The 9,456-nt window shown below is 47.7% G+C and overlaps 1 protein-coding gene across 6 annotated transcripts in view; it reads right to left on the minus strand.

Annotated features, from left to right (window-relative positions):
• enox1 (ecto-NOX disulfide-thiol exchanger 1) overlaps nt 1–9,456 on the minus strand; it is a 36,811-nt gene extending 27,355 nt beyond the window's left edge. For 5 of the 6 annotated variants that reach the window (XM_058614209.1, XM_058614225.1, XM_058614215.1 and 2 more), the window contains exon 1: nt 9,389–9,456. The gene's annotated coding sequence lies outside the window, so the exon portion shown is untranslated. The remainder of the gene's footprint in view (nt 1–9,388) is intronic. The other variant, XM_058614201.1, reaches the window with a different exon arrangement.

The following is a 9,456-nucleotide window of genomic DNA, read 5'->3' on the forward strand; positions in this document are numbered from 1 at the left end:
GAGAGAGGAGGAGACAGGAGAGAGAAGAGAGAGGAGAGGAGAGGGAGGAGGAGAGAGGAGAGAGAGGAGGAGACAGGAGAGAGGAGAGAGAGGAGGAGACAGGAGAGAGAAGAGAGGAGAGAGGAGACAGGAGAGAGGAGAGAGAGGAGGAGACAGGAGGAGACAGGAGAGAGAGGGTTCAATTCCGGACTTCACTAGTCTACAGGCTGACCTTTAACCTGAACATCATTCTAAAGACTAAACCTAAAACCAGGTCTTAACTCAATGTCCTCACATAGTCACACATACAAGAACACGTGTGTGTGTGTGTGTACCTCCTGACGCTGCTCACAAATTGAAATGTGAAATAAGTCGTCATGGTTTCATTAGTCTGTGTGTGTGTGTGTGTGTGTGTGTGATATTTCCACACACACACACACACACACACACACTCCCACAGGACCATCTCAGTGTCTCCCTCCAATAAAGAGGATTAGAGATTCTGAGCAGTCGAGTGTTTCCAATGAAAGAACGTCGTCCTGCATAAACCATCAGCTGAGTGTGTGTGTGTGACATTTCCTCGTGATATTCCGACGTGACGTTCCGTCGTGACATTCCGACGTGACGTTCCGTCGTGATATTCCGACGTGATATTCTGACGTGACGTTCTTTCATGATATTCCGACGTGACTTTCCATCGTGATATTCCGACATGACGTTCCGTCGTGATATTCTGACGTGATATTCTGACGTGACGTTCCATCGTGATATTCCGACGTGACGTTCCGTCGTGATATTCCGATGTGACATTCCGTCGTGATATTCCGATGTGATGTTCCGACGTGACGTTCTTTCATGATATTCCGTCGTGACATTCCGACGTGACGTTCTTTCATGATATTCCGACGTGACTTTCCATCGTGATATTCCGACATGACGTTCCGTCGTGATATTCCGACGTGATATTCTGACGTGACGTTCCATCGTGATATTCCGACGTGACGTTCCGTCGTGATATTCCGATGTGACATTCCGTCGTGATATTCCGATGTGATGTTCCGACGTGACGTTCTTTCATGATATTCCGTCGTGACATTCCGACGTGACGTTCTTTCATGATATTCCGACGTGACTTTCCATCGTGATATTCCGACATGACGTTCCGTCGTGATATTCCGACGTGATATTCTGACGTGACGTTCCATCGTGATATTCCGACGTGACGTTCCGTCGTGATATTCCGATGTGACATTCCGTCGTGATATTCCGATGTGATGTTCCGTTATATTCCGATGTGACGTTCCGTCGTAATATTCCGATGTGTGTGTGATATTTCCACACACACACACACACACACACAGGACCATCTCAGTATCTCCCTCCAATAAAGAGGATTAGAGATTCTGAGCAGTCGAGTGTTTCCAATGAAAGAACGTCGTCCTGCATAAACCATCAGCTGAGTGTGTGTGTGTGTGTGTGTGAAAACAGGAAGAAATGAGCAAGTGTGAATGAAAATGTGTTAATATCCTCAGTGACCCTGCAGGCTCACACACACACACACACACACACTCACACACACACACACACGCACGCACAGAGGAAGCAGTGAGATGAATGTTTAATCTACATTTTTCTCCGAGCTAATGGTGAAGACAGGAAATACATATTTATGTGGAAGTAACACCTCGAGAGCAGCACACACACACACACACACACACACACACACCCACACGCACACACACTCTGCATTGACTTCCATTCATTTTTTTCACACCAAACAAAGCCAAGTGAACAACTAACCTTAACCAGTTAATGATTAACCTTAACTTTAACCACAATTCAAATCTTAGTCCTAAACTTAACCAGTTCCTCTGAAATGAGGTTCTGCCTCATTAGGACCAGGTTTTGGTCTCTACGAGGACAACTGATCCTGACCAGGTCAGAACACACACACACACAGCATCAGTTTCATGTGTTCACTCTGCTCTGGTGTTGTTGTGTCTTTGAAGCACAAACAGTGAAGTTGTATCGATCGAGCTAATTAGCAAACTTAGCGAGGTGCCACACACACACACACACACACACACACAGTGTGATGGTCCTGTGCTGTTGCTAAGCAACCTGATATCTCCTGCACCTTCTCATCTTCCTCTCTGGTGAATGTGTTTTATTTTGAAAGAACCATGAGGAACATCTGTGCCCACTTCAGTCCTGAACCTGAACCTGACCTGGATCAGAACAAATAAACCAGATTCTCATGTGCTGCACAATCATGTGTTCATCAGTTGATGATGAAAAGTTTAAAGTGTGAAGGCGATGAATGTGTGACCTTAGCTTACTTAGCTCATGTGTTGCTAGTCATTGCTGTAAACCTGGTTGCCCAAGTTAACTAGTGAAGCTAATCATGTGTTGCTAATGTTAAACACAGCTGACTTAGCTACTGTAGCTCAATTAGCTTAAACATTTAATATGTTTTGTTTACATTAGATAATCCCCACACTTTATCACTAGCTCTGATTTTGCTAATTTAGCTTGTGAAGCTAATAATCTGTAGATTACCATGGGTCTGTATTTACTTAACTAAATTAGCTTGAAAAGCTAATATGACATGCTAACATTAGGTACCTATGACTTAGCTACTTTTGCTAAATCCACTTGAAAAGCTAATTATATTATAATTATATGCTAGGCCCTCGCCACTAGCTCTGATTTAGCTGATGCTAACAATAATGACTTAACCACCCGCTCGAAGCACTTCATGATGGTCGTTGTTAGTGCAACAGGGCGAAAGTCATTAAGGCATGCGATGGTTGGTTTCTTGGGCATTGGGATGATCGTGGCAGACTTAAAGCACGGGGGGACAACAGCCTGGATCAGTGACGTGTTGAAGATGTCTGTGAGTACGCGGGCCAGCTGGTCTGCGCACTCCTTGATCAGCCGTCCTGGGATGTTATCAGGGCCAGATGCTTTCCGTGCGTTAACTTTCCTCAGGGCTCTCCGTACAGCAGTGGTTTTGAGCCTGAGTGCCTGTTCATCGAGGTGGGGGGTTGCTTTCCTCGCTGGGGATATGTTCAGAGCTTCAAATCTCCCAAAGAAGTTGTTGAGCTCATTGAGGAAGCTGATGTCGTCTCGGCAGGGTGAGGGTGTGGCTTTGTAGTCTGTGACGGTCTTGATGCCCTGCCACAGTTGTCTGGAGTTGCTGGGGTCATGGAAGAAACCTTGGACCTTCTGGCTGTGGGTGCGTTTTGCTGCCTTGATGGCCCGGTTCAGATTGGCCCTCGCTGTTCTGAGTGCCACTGCTTCACCAGATTTGAAGGCAGCATTACGCTCCCTCAGGCTTGTGCGCACCTCCTTTGTCATCCAAGGTTTCTGGTTGGCCCGTGTGACTATTGTCTTTTCTACTGTGACCTCCTCCATGCACCACTGGATGTAGCCGGTCACAGATGCAGCATACTCCTCCACATCTGTATGTTGATTGACGGTTGCAGCCTCTCTGAACATGTCCCAGTCAGTGCACTCAAAACAGTCCTGCAATGCAGACATAGATCCCTCAGGCCACACTCTCACCTTCTTCACAGCAGGCATTTCTCTGGTGAGCAGGGGCTGATATGCTGGAATTAGCATAACAGAGAGATGGTCTGAGGAGCCGATGTGGGGGCGGGGGGCTGCTCTGAAGGCCTTCTTGATGTTGGTGTAGACTAAGTCCAGTGTGTTTTTCCCTCTGGTAGCAAAATCCACATGCTGATGGAATTTTGGAAGAACAGTCTTCATGTTGGCCTGGTTAAAGTCCCCAGCAACAATGAAAACGCCCTCCGGGTGTGTGGTTTGCATGTCACTGATGGCACTGTAGAGGGTACTTAGCGCTTGCTTGGTGTTAGCGCTGGGTGGAATGTACACAGCAACAATGGTGACGGTGGTGAATTCCCTGGGCAGGTAGAAGGGTCTGCATCTCACAATCACAAACTCAATGTCCACAGAGCAATGACTGGAGACCAGGGTAGCGTTGTTACACCAGTTGTTATTAGTGTAGATGCAGATTCCACCCCCTCGGGGTTTTACCTGTGAGAACGTGACTCCTGTCGGCTCTGAATGTTGTTAGCCCGTCCAGGCTAATGGCTGCTTCAGGGACAGATGAGTTTAGCCACGTCTCTGAGGATGCATCAGTTTCTTGTTTCCCTTTTGGTGGTTAAGTCCAGCTTCAGATAGTCCAGTTGGCTTTCCAGGGAGCGTACGCTGGCGAGCAAGATGGAGGGAAGCGGCGATCGGAACAGGCAAGCTTTTAGCTTAGCTGTAAGTCCGCCGCGACAACCGCGCTTCTGTTTCCTCCCGCACCGCCTCCGGTGTCTCCGTGGGCGGTCTGTGCTGGTGGGAGACTCCGCTGCTTTGTAGGCCGCTGGGTCCGACTGGTGTAGCAGACCAAGGCTTTGTAGTGTGATCCGCGCCTCTAAATGTACGTAGTCGGAAAGACTGGATTAGCGACAGAGACAGTAATGTAGATGGCGAATTAAGCGATGTTTTGGCTATTTTACCGGGAGCCGAAGCAGCCGCTGCCGTACAGGGCACCGCCATCTTTTAGAGGCCACGTCACCTACTGCAGCTTTAACGTCTCAGTACATGTCTTCAGGAAGACAACAGAAACATGTGCAGGAGGACTGGTGGTCATGTGACCATGTCGCTGCGCTGCCGTCTGTCCCACAGACCCTGAGGGACAGGATCACGTCCCCGTGGCCCGAGGACAGCAGTGTCTCTGTGAGAGAGGACGTTCTAGAAGGTGTAAGTGTGGTGTGAGAAGTGACTGCAGGGGACAGGAGACGTCCAACATCATCATCATCATCATCATCATCAACCAGAGGAGGCAGTGGAGCAGAAGACACACACACACACACACACACACACACTCTCATGTGCAGAGAGTTAAAGATCATAAAACAATAAGGTGAAGAAGAGGGCGGGGCCTAAAGCCAGCGAGGAGGTGCTACTTCCTGATTTGTCACAGGTTCCTCACACTGGAGCTGTGTGCAGACATGAATTGTGGGCAAATTCTGCAGAATCAGGTCTGGACATTGATCACATCAGAACCAGAACCTGTGTGTGTGTGTGTGTGTGTGCTGGCACACAGTCAGCAGACAGGACTGCAGTGTGTTCATTAGCTCAGAGCAGAGACACAGGCTGTGACGGAGAGACTTGGCAGCAGCTACAGCATCAGCAGCAGCATCAGCAGCAGCAGCATCAGCAGCAGGTTCAGCAGCAGCAGCAGCAGCAGCTTGTTCCTTCTCATTGTTCTCACTGTTAGACGATGTAATGATCCGTCTTCTTTGTCCAGAACAGTCTGCTCTTTAATAAACGCTCATCCCTCACTGTCCACTGCACTGCTCACACTGTCACACTGACACTGCTGCTGCTCCTGCTGCTGAACCTGCTGCTGCTGCTGCTGACACTGCTGCTGCTGCTGAACCTGCTGCTGCTGCTGAACCTGCTGCTGCTGCTGAACCTGCTGCTGCTGCTGAGCCAAAGGTGTGGTCAGATGAGAAAGACACCATGAACATCTGGTAAACTTGGAATAGCAGCATACTCCTCAACTAGTCATGAAAATGAAATTATAATGTGTTTGTACAGATGTGAATAACCACACACACACACACACACACGTACAACATTCATGACTTGAGGGGACATTGCATTGACTTACTCTAACCTTAACCACAATTACTACTGAGCTAATCCTAATCTTAATCCAAACCTTAAAACATATCTTCACCTTAAAATGAAGTCATTTACATTATGGGGACTTGATTTTTGTCCCCACAAGGAAGACAAGTCCCCGTAATGTGAGTGTGTGAACTGGTTTAGGTCCCTACAACATCAGTAATACCTGGACACACACACACACAGTTAAATGCAGGTTAAATATCAAGTGTCTGACACGATGAGTATCTGCAGGATTCATTGTGTCGACAAACACATTCATTTCCATTAGCACAGAGAAGTGTGTGTGTGTGTGTGTGTGTGTGTGTGTTCGTGTGATGAGTGGGGGAGGGTGTGAGAAATGAAAGTCGTGTCATTCTTCTTCACTGAGTCTAATGGGAGGAGCAAGAATCTGCTGCTTATCTACACACACACACACACACACACATTTAAAACATCACCGTTTTGAGACTGAGGTCACACTGAGGTCACACTGAGGTCACACTGAGGTGTGGATATAGCTCAGAGCTTCCTGTGGGAACACTTCCTGTCCTGAGATTCTACAACCTTACCATCACTGTCCATGAGACCAAACCATGAGCCAACCTAGACCATGAGACCGTGAGACCAAACCATGAGCCAACCTAGACCGTGAGACCAAACCATGAGCCAACCTAGACCATGAGACCAAACCATGAGCCAACCTAGACCGTGAGACCAAACCATGAGCCAACCTAGACCATGAGACCAAACCATGAGCCAACCTAGACCGTGAGACCAAACCATGAGCCAACCTAGACCATGAGACCAAACCATGAGCCAACCTAGACCATGAGACCAAACCATGAGCCAACCTAGACCATGAGACCAAACCATGAGCCAACCTAGACCATGAGACCGTGAGACCAAACCATGAGCCAACCTAGACCATGAGACCGTGAGACCAAACCATGAGCCAACCTAGACCATGAGACCGTGAGACCAAACCATGAGCCAACCTAGACCATGAGACCAAACCATGAGCCAACCTAGACCATGAGACCAAACCATGAGCCAACCTAGACCATGAGACCAAACCATGAGCCAACCTAGACCATGAGACCAAACCATGAGCCAACCTAGACCATGAGACCGTGAGACCAAACCATGAGCCAACCTAGACCGTGAGACCAAACCATGAGCCAACCTAGACCATGAGACCAAACCATGAGCCAACCTAGACCATGAGACCAAACCATGAGCCAACCTAGACCATGAGACCGTGAGACCAAACCATGAGCCAACCTAGACCATGAGACCGTGAGACCAAACCATGAGCCAACCTAGACCATGAGACCGTGAGACCAAACCATGAGCCAACCTAGACCATGAGACCAAACCATGAGCCAACCTAGACCATGAGACCAAACCATGAGCCAACCTAGACCATGAGACCAAACCATGAGCCAACCTAGACCATGAGACCGTGAGACCAAACCATGAGCCAACCTAGACCGTGAGACCAAACCATGAGCCAACCTAGACCATGAGACTGTGAGACCAAACCATGAGCCAACCTAGACCATGAGACCAAACCATGAGCCAACCTAAACCATGAGACCGTGAGACCAAACCAAGTGGGCGGAGTCATCACATCGCACTGATGTGTGATGAGTGATCTAAATGTCATGACCGAAATAAACATATAAATAAAAATAAAAATAAACACTCTCTGACCAATCAGAGGCCAGCAGTCTGATGATGTCACAGTTTAGTATCAGCTGCCCCTCGTCAGGTTCTATCACTGATGGAGGAGACCAGGTCCTGAAGAGGCCACAAATACAAGAACACACACACACACACAGGAAGCTCTTCTCCTGCCATTTCCTTCACACTGATGAGACTCTTTGATGTGTGTGTGTGTGATTAATATTCAAACCACAGTCTTTATCATCATCATCATCTTCATCATGAAGAGACTCGGCTGTGAGTCCAGATCAATACTCAGCTGTGGACCCTCTCTGACCTGACACATGTCAGTCTTTAGTCTCATCACTGTTGCCATGGTTACAGCTGCTGTCCACCATTTGACAAAGGCTCAAAGTGCTGAGTCACCGTTTGACCCCTTTATTAACTGCATCGCTGTTTACGTTAGCATCTACTGTAGCACCTGTGAGACAATGAGACGGACGGTGAGGCGGACATGTCTCTTGTGGTTGTTGTGTTGTCTGAAGAAAGACGCTGTCGCAGTTTATACGACGTCTCCTTCTTCAGGGTTTAAAGACTGACTCCAGTCGGACTAACACGTTCACGTGTGTTTTCAGTCCAGTTTCAGTCGGACTAACGCGTTCACGTGTGTTTTCAGTCCAGTTTCAGTCGGACTAACGTGTTCACATGTGTTTTCAGTCCAGTTTCAGTCGGACTAACGCGTTCACGTGTGTTTTCAGTCCAGTTTCAGTCGGACTAACGCGTTCACGTGTGTTTTCAGTCCAGTTTCAGTCGGACTAACGCGTTCACGTGTGTTTTCAGTCCAGTTTCAGTCGGACTAACGCGTTCACGTGTGTTTTCAGTCCAGTTTCAGTCGGTCGGACTAACGCGTTCACGTGTGTTTTCAGTCCAGTTTCAGTCGGTCGGACTAACGCGTTCACGTGTGTTTTCAGTCCAGTTTCAGTCGGACTAACGCGTTCACGTGTGTTTTCAGTCCAGTTTCAGTCGGACTAACGCGTTCACGTGTGTTTTCAGTCCAGTTTCAGTCTGACTAACGCGTTCACGTGTGTTTTCCAGTTTCAGTCGGACTAACGCGTTCACGTGTGTTTTCAGTCCAGTTTCAGTCGGACTAACACGTTCACGTGTGTTTTCAGTCCAGTTTCAGTCGGACTAACACGTTCACGTGTGTTTTCAGTCCAGTTTCAGTCGGACTAACGTGTTAATTAAGAAGAATGAATTATTGTCTTAGTCTGACTTTTAACATGAGTCTCTCTCGTTAAACATGTTTAACATGTTTAACATGTTTAACGAGAGAGAGAGAGAGAGAGAGAGAGAGAGAGAGAGAGAGAGTCTCTCTCTCGTCGCCCCGGCAACAACATGTTTCCATGAGCTGCTCAACAATAACATGTGATCATGTGACACATGCTTGTTACAGGTCAACATGACAACAGTGAAGAGCGCCACCATCAGGTCAGAGCAAACCACACACACAAAAACTGTGTCCATGTTTAAAGGGACAATTCAAGGTTTTTTTCACAGCTTTGACTCAAATGTTGAAATGTTCACATATGACCATCACACACACACACACACACACACACACACACACAGCTGTGTGAGGGGTCGTCAAGGTGACCACACATCAAGGACATCCTCTGTCACCAACCTTCATCATCATCTTCACACTTCTGTCACTAATAATCAGAACTAACACTTTAAACTGTGTGTGTGTGTGTGTGTGTGTAGTGATGCAGGGAGCAGACACTCTTTTGTTTCACACACACACACACACACACACACACACACACACACACACACACTCCATCACAGCAGCATTACATCAACTTCACCCTCTGTGAGAGAGAGAGAGAGAGAGAGAGAGAGAGAGAGAGAGAGAGAGAGAGAGAGAGTCTAAGTGTCTCAGTGTGTGTGTGTGTCTCAGTGTGTGTGTGTGTCTCAGTGTGTGTGTGTGTCTCAGTGTGTGTGTGTGTCTCAGTGTGTGTGTGTGTCTCAGTGTGTGTGTGTCTCAGTGTCTTACCGGTTCAAGAACAGAACGATGAGCAGCTTCAGAGTCTGAGCGAAGAACAAGAAGAAGAAGAGACGGAG

Source organism: Solea solea, chromosome 2 (assembly GCF_958295425.1).
Source record: "Solea solea chromosome 2, fSolSol10.1, whole genome shotgun sequence".
Lineage (NCBI taxonomy): Eukaryota > Metazoa > Chordata > Actinopteri > Pleuronectiformes > Soleidae > Solea > Solea solea.